The sequence below is a fragment of the Crocodylus siamensis genome, chromosome 3 (assembly GCF_052110815.1).
Source record: "Crocodylus siamensis isolate JL-2025a chromosome 3, ASM5211081v1, whole genome shotgun sequence".
Lineage (NCBI taxonomy): Eukaryota > Metazoa > Chordata > Crocodylia > Crocodylidae > Crocodylus > Crocodylus siamensis.
Window position 1 is genome coordinate 247,353,022 of NC_143397.1, and position 23,436 is coordinate 247,376,457.

Genomic DNA, 23,436 nt, shown 5'->3' on the forward strand with positions numbered 1-23,436 from the left:
TTGTCCACATCAAATCAATTGTGCCAGCAACCTACATGGCCTCAAAGTCCAACTCTTCCCTCCTTGGATTTTATGAAAAGGTTTTCTGTGGAAGGGGAAAAAACCCCACAAGCATGTACCAACCAGTAAGTGAAACCCTTTATTATCTCCTAAGAAAGTACAGAATGAAAAGCTGAATGCTGGTAACGTTTCTCCGAGTCTTCAGTGGCAGTTATCTACTGAAATGAATCCCTTTAGTAAACTTAGCATCTTTAGCAGTGAGTGCTTATCAAAAGTTGTTTTTTTTTTCTGCCCCCAGCTCCTCTGATGCTATGAACAAGAATTCCCACTGTATTCAAATGGCTGCTGGCCACCTCCATCAAAAAGGGGACTATCGCGGGGATACAGTTTCCATTGTTTAAATTTTAATGAATATATGGCATCCCCATTCATTATTTAAGTAACATTCAAATGGAGATTCAGTCAAAGCTGGCTTTTCATAAGTGGTATTAGCTACAGATGTGCGTCTAATAAAATATTATATCAGGCAAAAATAAGGTATTGTATAACATACAGAGGAAAATGAAAGAAAAAAGGAACTAAAAATCCATAGGGATGAAGCCTAAATTCTTTACTGATCCAGAAATTCTCTTAATTTTAATGGGAGTTTTGCCAGAGTCCAAAGAAATTCAAATGATGGCACACATACAGACAAAATGAACAGAGCTAACTCCGACTGGGATGTGTGAAATGGTTGACACCACAGGCACTGGTGCAGCGCTAATAGAACAAGTCCACATGTGGCCATTTTGCTCATAGTCCAATATTATTATCTGCGAGTCAAATGTACCGATGACAACCCAGACGTTTCAATGGTTTGCATGCTAAATACCAGAGCCAGATATTTCAAAAAGTACCAGGGATTTGGAATCTCAATTTTTGGGCACCCAACTTATTATCTTAAAAGGGCTTGGTTTGTGGAGCCCACTTGTACTGTCTGAAAGTCGTATCATTTTTCATGGCCATGCCTGGCTTGGGCACACAGAAACTGAAGCACCCGAAGTCAATAATCACATTTGAAAATCTTGGTTTCAAGCCACATGACCACCCCCTCATGCCTGAAAAAACCTATGCGATCTATTTACATGGGCCCCAGCTCAGCAGGTGCAAGCGCATGCCTAGCTTTAAGGATTTGGGGAATCCAAGTTAAGTGGGCTTCTCGTGCATTTAAATTAGGCAGGTGCTTAAATGCCACACAGAATCAGATTTCTGCAAAAAAAAAAAAATCTTTAATTGCAAGCTTTTGGGCAATTAAAAAAAAAAAAGCTTGAAATTAAAGATTTTTTTTGCAAAAATCTTGTTTGTCTAATGAAAAATATCATCTCTACTATGAGTCCTGATTGCTTTTTCCTCTCGACCAACACGGCTGCAACCCAGATACCTGACACCAAATCAGAGTCATTGTGATATTAAATAGTAAGCATCATGACAAACAATGGTGACCTGCAGCTCACAAGGACCCGTTTGGGGCAAGAGTCTGCTTGACCCACACTATCGGAGATCTAAGCCTCTTCTCTCTCTCCTGCCTCCCCGCCCAGGGTCGAATGCAAGTTACCCCCACAGACATATCTATCCCGAAGGCTGATCCCTATATGCAATCCCTTCTTCCCAACTCCTCTCTCCCACCCCACAATGCGGCCAAACTAGACTACTGCTCACCAAGCCATGAACCCTTCCCCTCCTCCTCTCTCTGCTTAGGTGGAAGATTTCAGCCTTTCTATAGTGTTCATAAAAGCAAGATTTATCTGTATTCTCCCACCCTGCTCTTCTGCCAAACGCTTCAGACGAACACACTGTCATTGTGTCTGCTGCTCTCTGAAGTGAGAGTGACAGCAGCAGAGATGTTTTATTCTTCAAACCAGGAGACGTTTACTCTGTGACTAAGTCCTATTAAGTGGACTTTATTTCTATCACATTAAATGAACAAGCCCATGCTTCATCACGGCTGGCGTGCTGCTGCTAGCAACAGTATATACAGTGTATGAAGAGCAATGCAAAGCACAGGACACTGCGTGCCTGAATGGCACTGAAACACTATGCTTTGGGAGACCAAAAAAAGATGTATGTGCTTAAATTCTACTTGAAGTCCAAAAATGCAACCCCCAAAACCCTCAGTCCAGCTGCCACCTAAACCCCCAAGGGTCCTAAACACCTGGCTTTGACTTCAACATTACCCAGACACCTTTGTACGGCTCTGTGCATGCCTGAAAGTGCCTTCGCCTTGGTTGGGCCGATCAGCTCAGTGCCTAGCTCCTGCCTAAGCAAAGCTGGGATCTAGGAATGAGGAGCTGCTCTGCCTAAGCCCCCAGAGGAGCTCGATCCAGCCAGTTGTGTCAGAGCACACGGAAAGCAAAGGTAATAAAACTGGACACCCAACAAATGCAGTTGCTGCCCCCAGTTTCTTCTGAAGCTCTGCCCAAGCACTGGCCTCCTATGACACAGCAGCCCAGGAAGAAGGACCAAGTTGTATTTCTTCCTCTGCCTACGGGGACTCAAGCCCGTTTCTTCTACCCACCCTAGAGGAGCATTGTAAGCACAAGGCAATGGGTAGTTAGAGCTGGCGGGGTGCCCTCTGCCCCTCCCGGTGAAGCGCGTCACTGTGCAGCAGAGAATTTAAATGGAAGAAGAAAGCGCTGCTCAGGAGAAGAGAGCAGCGCTCTGCGCCCCATTTCGTGTTATCCCATCACTGCTCCATGCGAAAGGCAAAACCGTCCTAAGTCATGGAGGAGACTCAGGGTCTCCATCCTCCCAGGTGAGTGCCCCCTGTTTTGAAAGAAGAAGGGTGAGCCCTGCTCATTTCTTTGCAAATGAAGGGCTCGGGTGCCTACCTAGAGAAGAGGGTGTGAGCCTCTGGATCCCAAGTGGAGGAAGGGACCTCCCTGAAGGCCCCCGGTAAGGTGCCGGAGAAGAGCAGGTCCCTGCACTGTTTCCTTGCCGCGTGCCTCTCGCCTGCAGCAGGCTCAGTGCCGCCAGCTGAAGGCAGCTTTCTGCTCGGGAGACCTCATCCCACCATCGCTGCCTGAGCACCTGCCACAGGGTCCAGGCCTCTACGAGTCAGGCACTGCCCGCTCCCAACTCCTTGGCTCCTAAGTCTTTACTGGGTCCAACCAGGTAGGTTTGATGGCCACCAGTACAAGCAGGAAGGATTTTAAATAAAAACACAGTGAGAAAAGTAATGATAGTCAGCCAGCAAAACAGATTTAGGGGCATGTTCTCCCCTTCTTTCTATGTTAAGGGTGGGCCAGATGTTGTTCTCGTGACATACATCAATATACAGCTGGAGCCTCTCTCTCTCTCCAATCCAGGCACTATGCATTCACATCAGCGTAGCACAGCAGAGTCCTACCACATGGGTTAACGAGGAGAATTTCACAGAAATCCATGGCTTGATCTGGAGGGATTACTGCTTCAAGTGGCAGCGGTAGAAGGTGGCTGTCATCTTTTAGAGGGCTTGCCATTAAGCTGGGATTTGGCAGATACTTTGCCAGTATATTAGAATCCCCCCCAGAAGCAATCTGAACTAGATAACATAGGATATAATACGAAGCTCTTAATATTCCTTCTAACCTGCAGAATCAATTCCATAGGACATAATGAAACAACAGCAGGGAACTCAGCCTCCTTTTTGATCAACCAGGTCGTATTTTAAGCCCCTGGCATTGTTCCTTAATAAATGAGGCTCATTTCTGACTGGCTTCTATTTTAATTTTTTCCCCATTACTTCATTATTGGTGAATAAGGAGCAGCCATCCAGTAAGCTGCCTGGCTCATGCGATTCCATCTGGAACAAAGATATTCCCAAAATAAATGTTTTAATAAGAGCGACGGCTAAAAGCTGAGCGCAAGATATGGAGGCACCTTATTAAAGAAATGGATAAAAGGAAGTTGGGTCAATCTGGTTAAGTAACACAGCGGCTTCAGTCAAAACAGGAACGGGGGGGTGTCGTAAGCATGGAGAAAACCCGCGAGTGGAGGAAGGGAACCCATAAGGACACATCGGTTTTACATAAAAGTTGGCAGTCGTGCTGCCCGTTATATCTGCAGTTCAGTCACTCCGAAGGGATGCATCTTGCTCAAAATGAGCCACAGGAATTGTAGGTTTAAAGGCATGCTGCAAATGAGAAGCAGACGGTGAGTAAGTCTGCACCATGTGTTAATACTATAGAAGCTTTTGTACGCAACCACAATCTGTGCTGAAGGAAAGGGACGAGATTAGAAGAACTGATAGAGCTGTGAGATGAGTATCGCTAAAAATGATGAACGGAGAGAGAGAAAAATTGTGCTCTTTCTTACACCAGTAAGAGACTCGTGTCATTCTAGTGAAACCGAAAGAACTGACCTGAATTTATACTGGGACAGAGAGCAGGACATGGCTCCTCTCTTGGCACTGTGGTTGGGTAATGAACCACTTGTAGCTGGTGAGCAAACAGGCTGGGCTCTGCCGCAGCGCCACACTTCGCGTAGGGTTGCCTACAGTGGCCATTGCTTCAGGATTTCCATGCTGCCGAGGACAGCGCAGCCAGAAGCAGGCTGGCTCATCTGGTGTTTAAATCACTCCTAGCCAAACAGCACCTGCCTAGCAATCGTTTTTTTATATGGCGGCCCATCAGCATGAGCTAGCAAACTGCTGCTAGACTCCTGGGCCTCCTGTGCAAGTCCCCAGGCGACCCCGCTGAGATGATCTGGGGGCTTCTTTCCTCACTGAGCAGAGGGACCATCTCTGAAACAAGCACACGGTCCACTGACAGGGACGTGAGAAGGTTTCACTTCTTGAAAGAATAAACCCAGTGCTGCTTGACATGATAAAACCAGTGCTATTTTGGCTATGGGAGTTCCCAGAAGCAGCTGAATAGAGATTTTGTTCTGTTTTGACTTAAAATCATTGTTCTGGCATGATACAGGATAAATCATAATAATTAGGGGCCAAACTTATCATGCACGCATCCCCTTTCTTCGGAGGATCTCAAAGCACTTTACAGACCTTAAGCTTTACAATGGGCAAGCTCCACTTCCTCCTGGAATAATACAATCCAAGTTTTGCCCATCCCCATTTCTGGCACGCTCCTTCTGTTGATGGCGACCAATGGGGGCTTATACGTATCAACAGCCCCAGTCATGCAATCATCATAAGCCAGCTTGACTCTCCCCCAACCCCCAAAAGTCATGCAACTTATTTCTACATGAATTCACTGCAGATTCTCTTTAAGGGTCACGTCTTCAAGATTGCCTCTACAAACAAGAAAGCCTCAAGAACAGGGGTGGGCCAAATGCAGCCCGGGGGCTGGATGCGGCCTGCCAGGCCATTCTATCTGGCCCGCCGGGCCCCTAGAAAATTTAGGAAATATTAATCTGCCCTGGGCTGCCTGTTATGCAGCCCTCAATGGCTTGCCGAAACTCAGTAAGCAGCCCTCAGCCCAAAATAATTGCCCGCCCCTGCTCAAGAACATGGGACTTTGAATAAAGTACCAGACTTGCAATAAAATGGTGTTGGCAACACTGTCTGCTACTGATTCTCCCTGCAGTAGAGACAGTCACTCTCGCCACGGGGGGAGTGGGGATGGGAGGGGAGCAGCAGCAAAGGGCTACAGGAACATGTCCCCCAGGGAAGAGGAGAAAGAATGGGATTAAAAGGGGTCCCTACAGGCTACGAACCAGACAGGCTATGTCTGCGCCTCAGCTAGATGAGCAGGTATCCAGGGCCAGCTTCTTGTCAATCCTTCCAAGAAGCCAGGCCGAACGCAGAGCACTTTGGAGCCTCCTTCAGACTAACGTGGCTAACGACCTCTCTTCAAGCAGCCAGGAAAGGGTAGTAATGCTCTTCTGTCAGACACCAGGGACAGGACAGCATTTGAAGGGGCAGGCAGCAATAGCGATCAGGGAAGCATTATTCAGAATAGGTGTTGTCACATCTCTTCTGTCTGGAAGAGCTTGTAGGAATCAAAGTAGCACCTCACACTCGCTCCCCGCCTCTGGATCGGTCTAATGGCTATTCAGGAGTTATCGTCACTGATAGTTGACACCTATTTGCTCAACTCCCTAATATTTAAAAGGAGGTGGGCGCAGGGCTGGATTTAGGGATGCAGCTGAACTCTGCACAGCGGAGGAACCAACAGGGCAGAGTTGGGGGAAGCAGAGGTCTCACGGTCTCGCACCATCTCTGCACTTCTCATGGTCAGGAGGCGCTCCAATTCCTGCCATGGATTAAAGCACAGTACAATAGAAGTGCTTTGATCTGATCAGACATGGTACAGTAAAAGTGCTTTGCTGCAGGCAGGCTTTTCCCAGGGCCACATCTTTCATGCAGATAGTTGTGCAAGGAAGGGGCAGAGAAGCACTTCAAGCAGGCCTGCCAGCACGTGGTAACACGGATGCCAATGGGACAACTGCTAGTGACTGGATCTAGCAAACCTATATCCCCCATGAGCTGGGAGCCAAGACAGAGGGGAAACCACGTTAGAGATGAGGTCCCACAACTTGTTGGCAGTATGGAATCAGAAATCCATGACAGGCAAAGGTCAAATTCCTATCTGATCACAGCCAAGCAAGGATTTCCTTTTAAAGGTGGGAAAAGTGGAACGCATCTAGAGCAGCACAGCCCAGGATCTTCTTTCCTGATTGGATCCAGCTACTTCACAATACGTGCGCAATATGAGAAAACTCGTTTCCACTTTTCTGCAAAAATATTGAGAAAAGGGGGAAATCCGCAGTTCTTGTGCAGAAGAATATGGAGCCGCTCTCCCCGCGCACGCACTGGCCCCTGTGGTCAGCACTGGCTACAGCCCCCCTCTTCCTCACTTACCCGCTAGATGGAGGTTTTGAGTCATCCAATAACTTACAGCTTTTAGGAAGGTGCTGGTTCAAATCCCGCAAGACTAGAGAAGGAAATCAACCCTGGGTCTTCCTCATCCTAGGAAAGACCTTTAATCCCTTGAGTTACTGGATAATAAACTATGACCATGACCACCAGTTTCTATTTCCTTCCCTTCTCATAAAGGCCTACAACAAAGGGTTTCATTTTCAGTCCAAGTAAAGGTAAAATTTACGATTCGGATCCAGGTAAACTGATTTCCAGTTCAGCCGTTGAACCAGGAGTCAGAAGAGCCCTACTCCGAGCTGTTGTACACAAGGATAAGATGGTGTGAGAGGGAAGGACGCAGCAGTGACACCTCCCTAAGGGTCTCCAAATGTTTTACAAAACATAGCATGCAGCTTTATTGAAACAAAGCCCTCCCGGAGCTAGAGGGAGGGCCAACCTAGTAGTTGCATGGCTTGGTGGAAGGAAGCGAAGATTTTAGCTGGATTCCTAATCTGAGAAAAAAAAAATGACAAATGTCAAAACAGATCTGGGATTTCAGGACTAAGGCTTTTTTCTTGGGATCCTACATATGGACAAACCCACTGCCATTTGAGCTGTGTGTGTGAACAACTGCCCTGCACTTGTTTTGATGCAAGTCAAAACCTGGGACAGTCAGACCCAGGATAAACCTGACATCTGTTTTTACCCCAGGAGATCAGACCAGTATTCATACCACTCACTCTGCTCCTCTGGCTAGATGCATCAGTGATTCAGCAGAGCAGTGCAGACTGCCAAGTGTCTGCAACGCCTGGGCACAGCAGTCGCAAAACAAGATAAGAAAAAAGGTCATAAATAAACTTGTTTTTCCTTCCACTTGTGGAACATGACACACCACCTTCCCCCGTCCGCGCAGGGCCCTATGGGGCAGACGGCCCACGGGATCTTCCCCCTGGAGTGCTCAGGCATCTGCTCCGAGTAGTCATGACCCCAGACAATGTTTCCTGATGCTAATGGGTCTTGTGTCACCTTTTCCAGACAACCTGTCTAACTGATTCATTTCCAATGGGAAAATTTTATCTTTGGTTTGGGCTCCACTGTAGGCAGGGATGCACGTGGTCCACACATGAGGTCTTGTGTGGACCACGTGCACCCCTGCCTCCAGTGCAGCCTAAATCGAGGATAAAATTTTCCCATTGGATATGACCTCATGCATCTCAGGTCTTACTTCCCATGGATTCAAGACCTGTGTCCCCTGCGAGCTTTGGCGATCCCCTCCTTACCTCCCCTCCCGTCACTGCAGTCACTCCCCAATCTCTCGGAGTCAGGCCAGCAATCTTCGCCACGAGCTTTTAGCTACTCAGAAACATGCTTCTGAACCTTATTTCTGCACTTGTTGAGATCTGACTGGCTTTTAATGCTAGCTGTATGTCCTGTGAAATAGTTTCATAGTTTCTAGGGTCAGAAGGGACCTGAGCAGATCATCTAGTCCGACCCCCTGCCATGGCAGGAAAGAGTACTGGGGTCAAATGACCCCAGCAAGACGTTCATCTATGCAGGGCTGAGAAAGGCTGCTCCTAGCTTAAGTCTATCAACATCCCACCTTCTCTTAAAAATTCATAATGCCCCCCTTCTCTATCCACCCCAATATTCACATTGCCCCTTCCCCTCCGTTCTAGCAGCCGTGTTGCGCTGAGTGATCTTGCCAGCCTCTTCTAGTGACCACGTCCAGCTTCCCATCATCAAACAGATACTTCCCAGTCCTGTCTTCTAGGGTCTTTCATCCCTTCCCCCCACCCACTTGCTCTACCAAGGACACCAGCCTGGACATCTAGTGTGCCCCGCATGCTGCATCTTCACCCTGACCTCCCCAGTTCCTCGTGCCCCAATTCCCTTTAGATTAAGATCCTCTGGGCAGAAGTCCCCATTTTTGTGCTAAAAACAGGCTGAGGTTTTCAAACGTCAGCAACCCAAGTTAGGCACAAAAATCTCTGCTTGGGCTCAGCCAACAAGTAAACAGATTCTCCAAGCCGCGGAGCACAACTGGCTCGACGGCTGGATCCGAATCGCTTTGTTCCAGCCCTAGTTGGAGGCTGAATAATTGGCTGATGGGGACAGAACAGCTTGAATCTTCTAAACTCCATAAATCTAGTGACATAATTCAGCAAGCTGGCACTGGCTGTAAGGCCCCAAAAGCAACCCAAAGAAAAAAAACTGGCACACGCACAGGCAAGGGTTCACAGAGGGGTAACCACCAGGTCACTATTCAGAATCAGTAGCTGCCGCCTTTTTAAAGGCACTGTCTCCACTCCCCAGTCAATGCAGATAATACAAAGTTATGCATATACAGACAAGGCAGATCTCTACGTGCGGCAACTATGTGAAAAGCCAGGTCAGCTGCCTTGCCAGCTACACTTTGCAGACAAGTATACCTGTACAAATGACTCCTTGCATGACCCTTAGCCAGCACTATGAATCAAATGAGCCCTAAAAGCAAAAGGAATCAGATGGACCCTGGCTGCATAATCTCCTGGCAGAGGTGGGAGGTTTTACCGGGATCAGCAGCGGTTCTGAGACCGACTGTTGGAATCTCATCATGGGTTACCGAGCCAGGGGAACCACATCCACAGATTAGACTAGCTGCTCCAGGCATGTGACCGTTCTGCATGGCCTGGCATTCGGGGTGGCAAGTCCACACTTCAGAAAGGATGCTTCTGCATAGCAAAGGGCAGGTTCGAGCCGTTCTGAGGGTGGGGGAGAGACAGTCCTTTCTGTTCTGGTGTCTGTGTCAGTATTGTGCAGTCTGAGTCTCATCTGCAAAAGTTAAAGCACGCCTCAAAGAAATGCTCACTTGAAAGCAAACATCTTTCTTTAGCAATGCTCCTAATCAAGCTTTGCTTTCTCTGGCCAGCCTTTCCAATTAAAATTCCTTTTTTACTAACACCTTCCCTGCCCCCAAACCTCTTTCATTTGACTTAAAACCTTGGCATATTCAGCGTTGTAGCTAACCTGCAACTCACAGTTACTTAGACTCTCTTATGACTGAATCACTGCCTATAAAGATGGTGACACATGCTCTGCAGTGATTCATCAAGCCCTGGTCATCATGTAGAATTACAATTCGAAGTCTTGATAATAGGAAGCAAGGTTTTCACATCCTTTGCTGCTCCATTTGGAAGCGAGAGGTTGGTTCGGTTTTCGAGCAGCAGGACTGAGGGTTCCCCCCCAGATTTTTTTTCAAGTGATTCAATTATCAGCACAGACACAACGTTACAAGCTTCACTTCACTCTTGCATTGCTGCACCCAGTGCAAGCCAAGAAAACCGTTTCAAAGACGGTCTGCCTCTATACCACTGGACACACCAAATTAAATGGCAAACCCATCACAATATTTTCTCATAACCACATGCTCCTAAATAAGACATGTACAATGTTTAGAAAAGGCAGAATGAAGGAAAAAAGATTTTTCTAGGACCACGGTGCAAAATGGACTGAATGCAGAAGCTCACTTGCCCTCAGACAGATCACTGGCTGCTTTGGGCAAGAGTTAAAACTCAGAGGCACTGCTGAATTGGCAGAAGCTTTTGATCGCTCAGCCAGCAGCTACCGCCAATTTGGCAGTGGCTGTAAGATGGTTAAAGCTTGACTCTGCCCCCCTGATAATTGCTGGCTGAGGAGAAAGGAGAGACGCAAAGGGCAACCATTACAATATCTCTGTACTCCAATTCCAGCACAAAAATTAGCTTCCCTGCTTAATATATGTGTCCCAAATCTGGAGGGCTAATTTTGGAGGAGAAAGAGGCATGTGGTATGTGAATAAATGCAGCATTATCAATGCCAACATAGAAGCACAGTAGAGGGACAATGAATTAGGCACATTGCATCACACAGCAAAGAGTTCATAGGTCTTCTGCTCTAAAACAGAGGAGCCTGAATTGTCTGGGCTTCACAAATCAGCACTATGGCCACCTTAAGACCTTCCCCAGGCAGTACCCAACAGCTGGTACCTCAGAGGAAGATCTAAAGAAGCTAGTTGTGTAATGAACTTTGCAAAGGTGGAGAAGAAATTCCTCTTACATAGAAGTGAGGATACGCCTTGAAGCACCTGATTCAGCAATCAGCCTTATCCTTCATCCTGTCTGCCCAGCTACTGAAGTGCCCTGCAGCAGCGAGTTCCACGGGTTGACATCAAAGAAATCTCCTTGGGAATCTACATTTTACTATCTGTCCAATTCACTGGAAAATAGCAATGAGATTTGTAGCTTTCTGTTCGACTAGTCATTAAACAGCCGCAAACTCAGAATCAGACCTGCTGAAGTGATTACAGTGGGAAGAAGGCAACTGTGGTACAAATTATGCCAGGCACAACCAGCTCGTGACACTTAAAGAGAAGCCAAAATGGGTGATAGAGAGCAAGAAGAAATTCCTGGGGCAAAACACATTTAAAATGCATCAGCACAGGTGATTTGGGGGGGAGTTGGTTATAGCCATGTTGGTCTAAGGGCATAAGCAGACAAGGTTCTTTGGGTAAATGTGAAATCTTTTATTAATCCAACTAAATAGTTGGAAAAATTGTTCTTTACAAGCTTTTGAGCATAAACACCTTTCTTTAGGCACAGGGGTTAGGGAGAGACAGTCAAAAAGCCTGAGGTTGAATTGATTCAATCTTTGCAGGTTTCTGTAAACTGCTTCGATTGCACCGATAAGAAAGTGAACTCACCTTCTCTTTTGAAAAGTGAAAGGCAGCCAGACCCCTGCAGTGGCCCATACCAGATGCCAGGGGGCACTAGACCAAATCTCCCATCCTGCAGCCAGTGGGGAGATGAGTGATTTCCCCAGCTAGCCCCCTCTCTAGCCTCCAGTCCACTGAGGAGGGGGCATGAGGGAAACCCCTGACCAGACCTACGTGCAGGGTCCCCCTAGAGCTGGGGAACACGGAGGAGGGAAGCCCCCCAGTAGGGTGCCTCTTCCTGTCTCTCCCCATGCCTGCCCCCCTCCTCAGTCCGGGTCTGGGAAACCCTCCCCTCCACCTGGCACTGGACCTGCAGCTGGGGGGGATGGCCCCCCACCCAGCTCTGTACCCCCAGTTGGGCTGTGCCAGGTGCAGGGGTCTGGGAGCCCTCGGCGGGAGCCGTTCCTCACCTCTCTCCCCCGCCCCACTTCCTCCTCAGCGAGCTGCCAGTGGAGCAGAAGACGTTGGGGGGGTGAAGGTACATTTCCCTCCTTTGCATCTTTCCTCTCCTCTGATCTTCCCTGCCACACATTTGCATTTTCACAGACCTTCATTTTGCATATTAACTTACACTTCTATTCCACCCAAGAGAGTACACAAGCACCAGCAGACTCTCCCTATGCCTAAAGAAAGGTGTTTGTGCCCAAAAGCTTGTAAAGGACAATTTTTCCAATGATTCAATTGGTCTAATAAGAGATATCACATTCACCCAAAGACCCTGGTCAGCACAGGCAACTGCTTGGATGGGTGTCAGAGACAATCCACGCATGTTCCTTAGGCCTGCATGCCCATCTCACGCAACATTTCTGCAAACTCGAAAAGCGGCAAGTCAGGCGCCCCCTTAAAACAAGATGTATGAAGCAGATGCATGAAGAGGTTTCCAAGTCCCATAAGAGTCTGACACTAAAGGGTACTGCCCCTCTGACACTTACTGTTATTACATTATTTCATGAGGATGATTCAAGACAAGCAGACCCATCACTTCTCAGTGCTAAGGCAAGTAAAACCGAGCAGGTTATCCCTATTACAGGTCGGGTAAGTTGCTGAGCCAAAAGACCTAGAGGCTGACCTCCTCCATTTAGCCACATAGCAAGAAAAGCACAAGCTTCCTCCACCCACCTGCCTCAACCCTAAACTGAAATAATATCCCACTGATGGCGGGGAATAATGCAGTTCTGCGCTCCCTCCAAGCTCATCAAAGTCACCGTGACCAGAGGATGCCTGTTATCTTGAGGACCGGTGCCTTGTCCCTCTCCTAGCACAGGGGCTTTGTGGCGTGCTAGATGAGCGGAGGAACGCCGAGGAAAAGGCGGCAACTCTGCTCTGGGACTGAGCAATGGCTTCAACGCCCGTGCCAGTCTTCTGCAAAACTCTCACTTTTAGTGGCTGCAATTTTCTGTTAACTTTATGGATTAAAAAAAAAAAAAAGAAGTGGAAGCATTTAGAAGAGAAATGAAGCTCTAATTCACTAGGGGACACTGGAGAATGTACTCCCTTCTGCAGCCTTGTTTTAAAATTACGATTGGATTCCCGCAGTATATTATTCACGGTATTGATTCTGACAAGAGCACTGTCAGGCCACAATATTGAGAGCGGTGGAGGTGCAGCAGGCATCCTGCTCGTTAGAGATACCACGTGTGGACTCAGAGGTGGGCCCTGAACGAACGCCAAGGAAATGAAATGCTCAACCTCTGCGGCCCAAGCAGGAGCATGGTTTTCCCCTCTAGTCTTTGCCCCCTTAGCTGTGTGTTTTCATACCCTGACACTCCAGCTTCATGGGGAAAGTAATTCCAGGCCTAAAGAGCCAATTTCCTTTCTAGCTGCTCATTTTTACATCGCTACAGCCCTCTTGCTGAGGCTGAGACGCTGACTCGGTTTGACAGCTTACTACCACCCCTTGTCAGCCCAAGGAGACCGGCTCTCTGATAGCCCAGGGAATCTGGCAGAAAAGCGCCCAGCTCAATGCATTACACAGTTTGAGGACCCTGAGCACACTTTCAAACTCGGGAGCTGTGTGGAAATACGCCTGGAAACAAAAATGTTCTGTTCCTAAAACAGAGCAGAAAATCTCAACAGCCTGGCTGCAGTCTTCATGAGGCCGAAGGCCAGCAGCTTTCCTGACCCCTCTTACAGAAAAGCAGTTTCTTTATTTGCAGCCCTGGTAAAAGGAACTGGGGCAGGGTGGGGGGTGGAGAAGAGAGACATTGGGTGTGTCTACACATACATAATGCACCTTTTCTGATGCGCATTAAATGTAGTACCTCCTGGTGCCTGTACATGAGCATGGAGGCTGCTCCAATTAATTGAGTCTGCTGGAGCATAGTATTTACTGCGCTCCAGCCAGATACTGTGTCTCTTGTATCAGCACCCCTGTGCTTCAGAATGGCGATGGGGGGGCACTTTAACTAAAGCTCATTCAAACACCCCCACTGCCATTTTGAAGTGCAGGGATGCTGATACATGAGACACTGCAGCGCTCTGAGAGCTGCTCTAATTAAAGCACCTCCTCCTCACCCCCCGGAGCACGTGTAAAAAAGCTCTCCAGTGTGAGATACTAAATGAAAATGTATTACGATGCACTAGTGCGTAGTAGTGCATTTGTAAGCTTTTTTAGTGATGCTTAATGGGCAGCAGACAGTTTTACTGCGCATTCGCATAATGTCACCGGTTTTTACGTGGCACTTAAACGCACAGTAAAATCGTCTACTAAGCCCTCTCCAGTAGAGGCTAAGCAGAGGTCAAATGCACTATACAGCAGCCATGTAGCACCCCTGTATATGGCATCCATCCACAGTAACTAGTCAGATTTTGGGAGCAGTGTGTCCATAAAACGATTGCTAAACTGCATTATTTGGTAGATTAGGTTGCAGCCAGTCATTCTGTGTGGACCAGGAGGACCCTTACATCACAGTAAGCTTGCTTGCTCTTCCACTTGAGACTCAGCAGGTTTGGCCACAAAAAAAGTTACATGAACACTTGCAGAGGGGAACTTGACAGTAAGCACACATTATGTGTTGCAATACAACAACCCTCCCAACCCCCTTCTGGTCCCCAGCTTCTTTGCCCAGTTGAAGAACTAGATGGACTCACCACCTGCTTGGCATTTGCCATATGTGGGGAGGAGGGGAGTAATAACATAATACAATAATATGGTATTTACACTGGAAACTAAAGTCTCTGCAGTATCCAGCCTCAGAAGCAGAGGCCAAGCTAATCACCTTGGCACCTTCAACCCAAGCAGCTCCCCTCGCACTTCCCTTTACAGCTTCTGCAGCACAGATGTTGAAGACCAAAACCTACTAGCTGATAAGCTTGTTTATTGTGGCAGCAAATGCAAATGCCAGGGTGAGAGTCGCTGGGAAAGTACATTGGCTCAGGTTCTTTGAACACACTTGGCTTGCCGTAGGTGTGATTTCACAACCTGAGCGGCCCAAATCAGGCCACAGCAGCACTGCAGCATGCATCTAGGTTTCAGAGGCATCTGGCTCCATGACAAGTTACTGAAGTGCTCTATTCAGTGTGCAGCATCCTTGCTCCTGCCACCTACAAGTCAGTAAGGAAATCTTAAGGCAGAAATTGTGTATGCCAGAATATAGCACGCTGCAAGACCAAGCTGCTTGCTTGGGACTGCCCGCAAGCATGTTTCTTCCACTCCTGACTGTCAGTGGTCTGCTGCTTATCTTTTGCCTTCCAGGCCTCCAGTATTCAAACACTCAAAGGTTCAATCTGCGGGGGCACACATGCCGTTGGCAGCCTACTAGCTGCTGTCCTTCACAACCCTGAATCAATACTGGAGTGCCCCAGGGGTCAGTCCTGGGGCCAATTTTGTTCAGTGACTTCATCGACGACCTGGAAGCTGGCATGGAGTGCACCCTCAGCAAGTTTGCAGATGAAACCAAGCTCGGGGGAGTAGTAGATATGCTGGAAGGTAGGGCTATGATTCACAGTGACCTAGAAAAATTGGAGGATTGGGCCAAAAGAAATCTCATGAGGTTCAGCAAGGACAAGTGCAAAATCCCATGTACCAAATCCCATCCCAAGTGCACTTAGGACAGAGCAATCCCATGTACCAGGACAGGCTGAGGGCTCGCTGGGTGCACAGAAGTTCTGCAGAAAAGGACCTGGGGGTCAAGTGGAGAAGAAGCTGAATATGAGCCAAGTGTGCCCTTGTTGCAAAGAAGGCTAACAGCATACTGGGCTGCATTGGTAGGCGTGTTGCCAGCAAGTCAAGGGAAGTGATTAGTCCCCTCTGTTCAGCACTGGTGGGGCCACATCTGGAGTACTGTGTCCAGTTTTGGGTCCCCCACTACAAAAAGGAGGTGGACAAATTGAAGAGAGTCCAGCAGAGAGCAACAAAATGGTGAATGGGCTGGGGCACATGACTTCTGAGAAGAAGCTGAGGGAACTCGGCTTATTTCGTCTATAGAAGAGAAGACAGAGGGGATTTAAAGGCAGCCTTCACCTACCTGAAGGGGGATTCAAAAGAGGATGGAGCTGAGCTGTTCTCAGTAGGGGCAGATGACAGAACAAGGAGCAGTGGGCTCAAGTGGCAGCAAGGGAAGTTTAAGTTAGATATTAGGAAGAATTTTATCACTAGGAGGGTAATAAAACACTGGAACAGGTTACCCAGAGAGGTGGTGGACTCTTCATCCTTGGAGGTTTTTAGACTCGTTTAGGCAAAGCTTTGTCCGGGATGATCTAGGTGGGGCTGGTCCTGCTCTGAGCAGGGGGTTGGACTAGACGATGTCCAGAGGTCCCTTCCAACCCTCAATTTCTATGCTTCTAACACAGCCACCCCACAACCCAGAATTGGTAACAGGCTTCTCTACTAGGAGAAAGTAATTTGGGGAACAGCTTTCCCTTTCCGATTGCCCCCAGATGACAAGAGAAAATACAAGATGTGGTGTTTTTTTTTATCATTGTTGGCATAAGATTGGGGGAGTTATTTAAAAGGTTCCCCTTTTAAATAAGCCATTACAGCCATGGACCACAAAGGAGAAACATGCCTGGAGAGACTGAACCATTTCTGAATAATAAGGAGTTGGTCGAATCTATCAGGGGAAATACAGAATTCATCCGAGCAGAGCCCAGAAAAACAGTGCTAAGGAGGGACGGTTTCTGGGAGCCTTCCTAAAGGCTCAGACTGCAACACTTTGCACTGGAAAAGGGACATACCGCAGATGCCAGCAGCTACGATGCCGCTTGCCACATCTTTTCTGCGAGGTCAGCTACCTCGCATTCCCAGCAGGTTAAGAGCATCCATGTGGCTAGTGGCAACAGAGTAGTGCCAAGCTCAGGCACAAAAGTCGACGCTTATTTCCCAGTAACTTAAGCGTGTGCCCACACTTTAAATACCGGCTGTTGTAACACATCCTGCTAAAAATTACACTGTTACTTCAGCTTTTGTTAACTCAGTATTCATTCTGCTGAACAGGCAGCATCCCAAAATGCATGGCAACAGAAACCCCAGAACACAAAGCAGAGGTATGGGCTACGGCAGCACATCATAACCGACCAGCATAATTCACATAAATGTGAGTAAGGGCAGAGCATGCCACTTCAGCGCTGCATCAGACTGCTCACTAGGCGCAGCGTAAAAGATTGATATCAATACCCAGTTAGATACGGCCTAGAACTGAAGGTCAGAGCAGGTCCTGCATTGATCAGGAGAGACCTACATGCCCTCCTTTTTGACCGCTGCCTCAGTAAGCGGGACTCCAGCCACACTGGCAGGCGTGACGCTCATTGTTGCATCTTCTTCGATGCAAGGAAATTTGAACATCTCTAAAAATGGACCAGACTCTCCAGTGGCACAAAACTAGCACAACTTTAGTAACTCCCAGCATGTTGAGGAGCTCTGAATGAATCTGTGTACAGCCAGACAGGCTCTAGCTAGTTTGAATGGACATCCTACTGTAGCCCAGTACTAGTTGTGCACTTGGGTCTTTTATAGAGCGTCTGGCTACAAGTGAATAATTTATTACAATGAAGAGGTCTCTCCTACCAGAGGTAGGCCCTGTACATGAAGCTACAGAAAGTCAGTGAGCCAACTGCTATGCTCATCAGGAAATGCAATTAAGTGTCAGAGAAATACAAACATTAGAACTATGCTGCTAAAAAAAATCTCCCATGTCAAGGGAATTTATTGTACCAGGGCTAGGAAGGATTCACACTCATGAAACTAGACCTTTGGCTACCCAAGGGGACACAAGGTGACCTGAGAGTGGCTTTGGCTAGGCAAGGTGAAGACGCCTATGGCGATGTACCCTTCAATAACTATCCCTTACGCAAAACTTGCAGGATATGGGTGTCCTAGTCAAAGGGGAAGATAGCCCTTAAAGAAAAAGGGAGCTAGCAGATGTAGTGTTTTTTTCTGCTTCATGAGATGGGTTTACAAAATCACAGGGCACAGAGCTGAGTGGTGGACTTTGAGTTTACAGATAGAAGTGGGCTTCTCACATGAGAGCTAGCCAATTCAGCCAACTATTGAGCATGGGACCGCTGTAAATTGGGGCAAGTGAGTGTCAGTTAGTCCAGTGTATTGTTTCAACTACACAAAGTGCATCAAAGCTTTTCCTCTACTCCTGCAGGTTCCCAGAGGAAGAAAACCAGTGATTTTTAAAATGGGATTAGCTTTTCTTTGTGCCGGGCATTTAACAGAAATAATTCCTATTTCAAATGAAGTTGCCCACTCTATATTTAGCTAACACTTGCTTCTTACAGAACACTTTTTGTACAGATCTCAAGGCACTTTGCCAAAGGAGGGCAAGCATCATTATCCCCACTTGACAGGGAGACAAAGATCACAGAAGTTCAGAAGTGGAGGTGGGAACAGATTTGAAACTTCAACTCCAGGGACAGAGCTACCAGGGAAGGCTACCAGGTTTCTGTGAACCAGTTAGAGGTTTGCCTGGCAAAGGGCTCTTTAGTTTTGGGGTATAGCAAGCAAAACTAAGAACTGCCATACAAGGTTTCTTTCTGGAGGTAAAGTGGGTCCTACACCGTACACTCAGCCACGCAGGCACTTTACTTGGCCAACACATGGATGTACAAAATAAGATCCAAAGAACACTTCTCCCACCCAGATTTTAAATGTGATAAATCAACTGGATGCTTTATGAAGCTAAAGATTCACCGTGTGTTTGCATAATGGGGCCCCTACCCTGTTACTAGAGAGGAAAGAGATCCAAGGGTGCTTAGTTCTCCCCCCACCCTTGTCTTCCTATTTTCCTTGTCCCTCCTTTGTATTGCTAGAGTCAAACCCATAGGCAGAGAAGTCTGAAATAAGAGGGCTGGCAGGTCCAGGTGCAGACAGTGCGTAATGGCCGAGGGAGGGTCCAGTGATCCAGAAACACCATTTATAAACACAAAGCGCAAACTGGAAGGAGGAGGCTGGCTGTAGGAGCTACAGGGGACAGGAGACCCTGATGGAGGGATTCGGGGGCTGATCACTGGACCCTTCACTTCTGCTCCCTGGGCCAGGAAGGATGCAGAGCAGCAGCCTGGGTGAAGGAAAACTGAGAGCCTGTGCTGCAAGCAAGTGAAGTATCTTGAGCCTTGAGCCTTTTCTGTTTTTCTTCACGCCATTATAAGGCGAGGCAAACCCCAGGTGGAACACTGCTTTGAGCTGGGATCAGGACCTGCATTTTGTGGTTTTCATTTCCCTGGTGGACTGGACTGTGGCTGTAGGGGAGGCAGAGGCTATGGAAAAAGGTGCTTGGGGACATACCGAGTTACAGACTCGGGTAAGAGGATGGAAGATAAAGGACTGGGGGCATGTTCTGAGCCCAAGTGGACAGAGCCTGCCAGGGACTGAAAGGCAGGAGTGGAACTTGGCAAAACAGGACCCGTGGTCCCAGTTGCCTGCGCAGGGCTCTCATGGAGCCTGGAGCCCAAGGTCATAAGAGCATGGGCCAACCTGAGCCAGAAGCCTGCAGCTCTGAACACTGGACTCCAAGCCAGAAGGCACAGCCAGAGTAAAAGTGGGGCGAGACCAGGTGAGCCATGGTCCAGAAAAGGGTCTGCTTTCCAAAGCTTTGGGCAAAGCTCCCCCTATCTAGTTATTAAATCAAGACGTGGCAAGCGAGAATTCAGGAGGAAACAATCTAGGATGCTAATGGGAGGAGGCTCCTAAAGGTGGTTGCACTCTGTTGGCATCCATGGGTGTCTTAGACTTTGAATGGATGATTGAATGGCAAGTGCACATCTCCTTATCATGTACTACCACATAAAATGCTGGGATACCGCAGTTTGAGCTTTGAAGCAGCCATTTCTCTTGATGTCATGATAGCTGGTGGCCAAACACAGCGCTAGTGTTTGGTACTCATCCAGAGCATTCGGTTTGGCACCCAAGTCATTGCTGGATTACCCAATGCCTTGTTGACCTTCTGCCAAATATCCCATCCAATATTGGAAGAGACAATTGAGCAAAGACAAGCTTCTTGATTTTCTGGCTCTGTCCTAGTGGGCCAAAAAGCAGTCATCTACAGGAATTAGCTTTCGAGTAAGAATCTGACACCTTTGCCGATGCATGCAAACCAGGGATTGTGAGCAGTACATGCATGCACACAACACTATTATTGGGACCAGGTCTTATGTCACTATTTGCCACAAACAGGAATCCAGTGTTATACTTTGCTGAGAGGACTGGAGGAGATTCCAGCTGCACCAGTAATGATCACTATGCCATTAGGGAACCGGTGCTCCAGTTCCCAGGGGCATCAAGAGCTCCTGTTTCCTTTTAGTCTGCTGCCCACCACCACATAAAAATCAGAGCACCTCCTATATTAAAGGCCACTGCTAGGAATTAGGCAACTGCCAGACTTCTTGGAGCCTTCGGCGCTTCCTTTTTGGGATGAAGGCTCTGCTTGGAGAGTCTGCAGCTTGGTTTAAAGCAAAACTATGTATATAAATATAAAGACAGAACATCCACACAGCTGGTAAGCATGGACAAGATTTTCTAAAGACAGAAGTGTGCAGGTTCCTGAAGATAACAAATTTGCCTAATTATCATGGCTGGGCCCTTTGAAAAAGAAAGCTCTCTTCTCCTCCAAAGCCAAGAACAATAAATTATCATGGGCTGCAGTCAGGTCTCTAGGGAAAATGCCAGCTATTATTTTCCTGCAGCTGTATATCACAAATCTTTGATTATCAAACACTGTACAGCAAGCAAGAATTCATTTCAATGTCTAGCTTGCTACTGAAAGCAAAAGGAAGACCTCAAGAGTAACTTATCATCACACTTCGATCTTTAGCAGGTGGCAACTATGGACTGGTGTGGTAACAAGTATTTCTAATGATTTCAGAGAAGAGTAGCTAGCCACCATTACAACATGTACATGGCAAAGTTTCTAGGTTGCTACCAAGAGCTGTGTCCCTCCCCCCACTCCAAAACACTTCAAGCCTTTTAAGAAGCAAGAAGTGCATCCATGTTATTCTCCATTCGCTGCTTCCTGCAGGCACATGCACTCATCAGCAGGATTTGCACCTCATTGACATGCACTGGATACTTCTGTTGTTCAACAATTCAGTTCCACTTGTCAGAGATGTCCTTGCTTGACCATGAGTGGTTCCAAGTGCTTCACAGGATGCAAATGGCCCACTTGTCCGTTTAACCATAACTCATTTAATTTCTCGATGCAGTTATCTTGTGCATATCAAATCTCAGCATGCAACACGTCTTGGAAGGTCTCCATTTCTGGTTCTTACATTTTGAGCTGGAGCACCTTTCATGGGGCATGTTTTACTGCTACTGCTTGTAGGAAAAAGAGTTGGGTTTCCCCTCCTCTCACAACATTCACTGAAATATTGTCACGGGTGAGAGATACAGATCTGTAACATGGCATGCCAAGTTTTAATTCAGTTTATTCACCCTACGGTGTTGGAAGTTGTTCGCCGCAAGAGCTGAAGGAGTTTGGTTTGCTCACATTAGCTAAAAAAACCTCACCTCTTGCTAAGTAATTGTGCTGGCTTATCTATCATATACAAGTATTTGAGAGCAGAGCCCTGCAGTGCCAGGAGCATTGAACTTAAGGCCACAATTCCCAGTCTGTTTCAGCTGCTCTGAGCTTCATGCAGCTTCAGAGAAGTCAATGTATAGATTTCTAGATGCTGGGGTCAGAAGGGACCTCAACAGGTCATCGAGTCTGACCCCCTGCCTAGGCAGGAAAGAGTGCAATAGTTAAGCCTGATACCTGAAGTAGGTGCGAGAAATACTGCACTTCCCTTTCCGACAGGTTATTCCCACCCTGCCGTCTGAGCAACTCCAAGACCCAAGTTTAGATACTTGGATCTGTTTCTTCTTCTGAGAAACATTATCTATGTAAGACAAGGGTGCAGTGAGTGAGACTCTAGCCTGCTAAGCGCTACCAAATCCTTGGATGAAAGGCAGTCCAGAAAGTTATTGTGCCAGAAAGTGAGAAAGAGTTGAACATGGCACTTAAGAACTGCTACTCACCCAATTAGGAGTTTCGTAAGTAAAAATTGGGAAAGTGAAGTATTCTCTTGCATGCAATATTCGCCTTTCAACTCAAACTGAAAACCCACTAATAAAGACAAGAGCCAATTGATTAGTTCAACACAGCTAAATTAGTAGAGGTAAGAGAGAGGGAAAGATGTTAGGTGGCCAGATGAGCAGCTAAAGGCTGAAAAGCACCTTGATCTCCCCACATCAAATAGAATACATCTACTTACACGAACGCGGTAGCCATTTCATAAAGGAGCACTCTTTCCGACAGACACACGAGTATCCAACTTTAGATCAAAGTCTCTTTAAAAGATTATTTTCTAGTGAAAGAAAAAAAAAATAAGAGAAGAAAATTTACTTTATCACTTCTCACCAGCCTCATGTTAATATACAACTTAATATATTCTATATGGGATAGCTCTTTAGATTAGTTTATAAATATGCATTTAGGAGGTCTAATCAATTTTCACTCTCACGCCAGAGCAGCAGATTTTCATTTTTAGATGCAGATGGTTACTCCACTCTATATACTGTAAATCAACATGTGCTATTAATTAAGTCTCCTAACTAAAGATAATACAGCAATCACTAGTTTAAGTATGTGAAAAGTGTTGCAGTAAGTATGTTCCTAGAAGCCTACGCATTTGCTTTCATATCAGAAGTAAAACTTTCCCACTCATGTTTTGCTGAGGTTTTACACTTCTACAGAATTGCAGACTCTAAGTCAGGGGACAGCGTAATCCTTCGCTGGAAAAAGTATGAGAAACAGCGAAAAAAAGACGGCTCAGAGGGATAAATAAATCCTGGTCTTGTTTACATCCATTTGAGTCTCTCTGTTGGCTTTAATAATGTAAGTCTGGAGCAGTGTCAGCAAAGCTGGGCTTTTTCAGTATAAAGTTTAAATGCCGAACTCCTAAGAGCCCCAAAGTAGGTGCCTAAATAAAAAACTCAAATGGAATAAAAAAAAAAAAAAATCCTGCATTTCCAGCTGAAAGAGAAAAGCCTGCCCCTTATTTCTGCTTAGTTGAATTCTTCACAGAGGAAGCAAGAGGCAGACTTAAGGACAGGATGCCAATTCCCTTAGGGCACCCAAATGGCAGCTTTCTAGCCACATGCCTGGGCATTTTTGGCACTTGCCCTGCAGCATGGATGCAGAATGCAGGATGCATGCGGAGATTGAGCATGTGTAGTCTGCTATGCACTGGCTGGGCAGACACATAGCCATGCCCATGCACCCATCTGGAAGCATCTGTGGGTAAGTCACAAAAATGTCACCAGCCAGAAACCCATGACTAATGGGTACTGCAAGCTGGAGAAGGATGACAATGACACTCCTCTCATGTTTTAGCCCTAGATGCATTCCTTTTGGAGCTGCCCCCTCTGCAACCAAGAGAAGGACATGCAGGG

At 47.1% G+C, this 23,436-nt stretch overlaps 1 protein-coding gene across 5 annotated transcripts in view; it reads right to left on the reverse strand.

The window, feature by feature from the left end:
• ST3GAL1 (ST3 beta-galactoside alpha-2,3-sialyltransferase 1) overlaps positions 1–23,436 on the reverse strand; it is a 122,170-nt gene that overhangs the window by 75,801 nt on the left and 22,933 nt on the right. For 3 of the 5 annotated variants that reach the window (XM_090040683.1, XM_090040686.1, XM_090040684.1), the window contains exon 2: positions 22,257–22,349. The exons of the other annotated variants lie outside the window; for them this stretch is intronic. The gene's annotated coding sequence lies outside the window, so the exon portion shown is untranslated. The remainder of the gene's footprint in view (positions 1–22,256; positions 22,350–23,436) is intronic. 5 annotated transcript variants of the gene reach the window in all.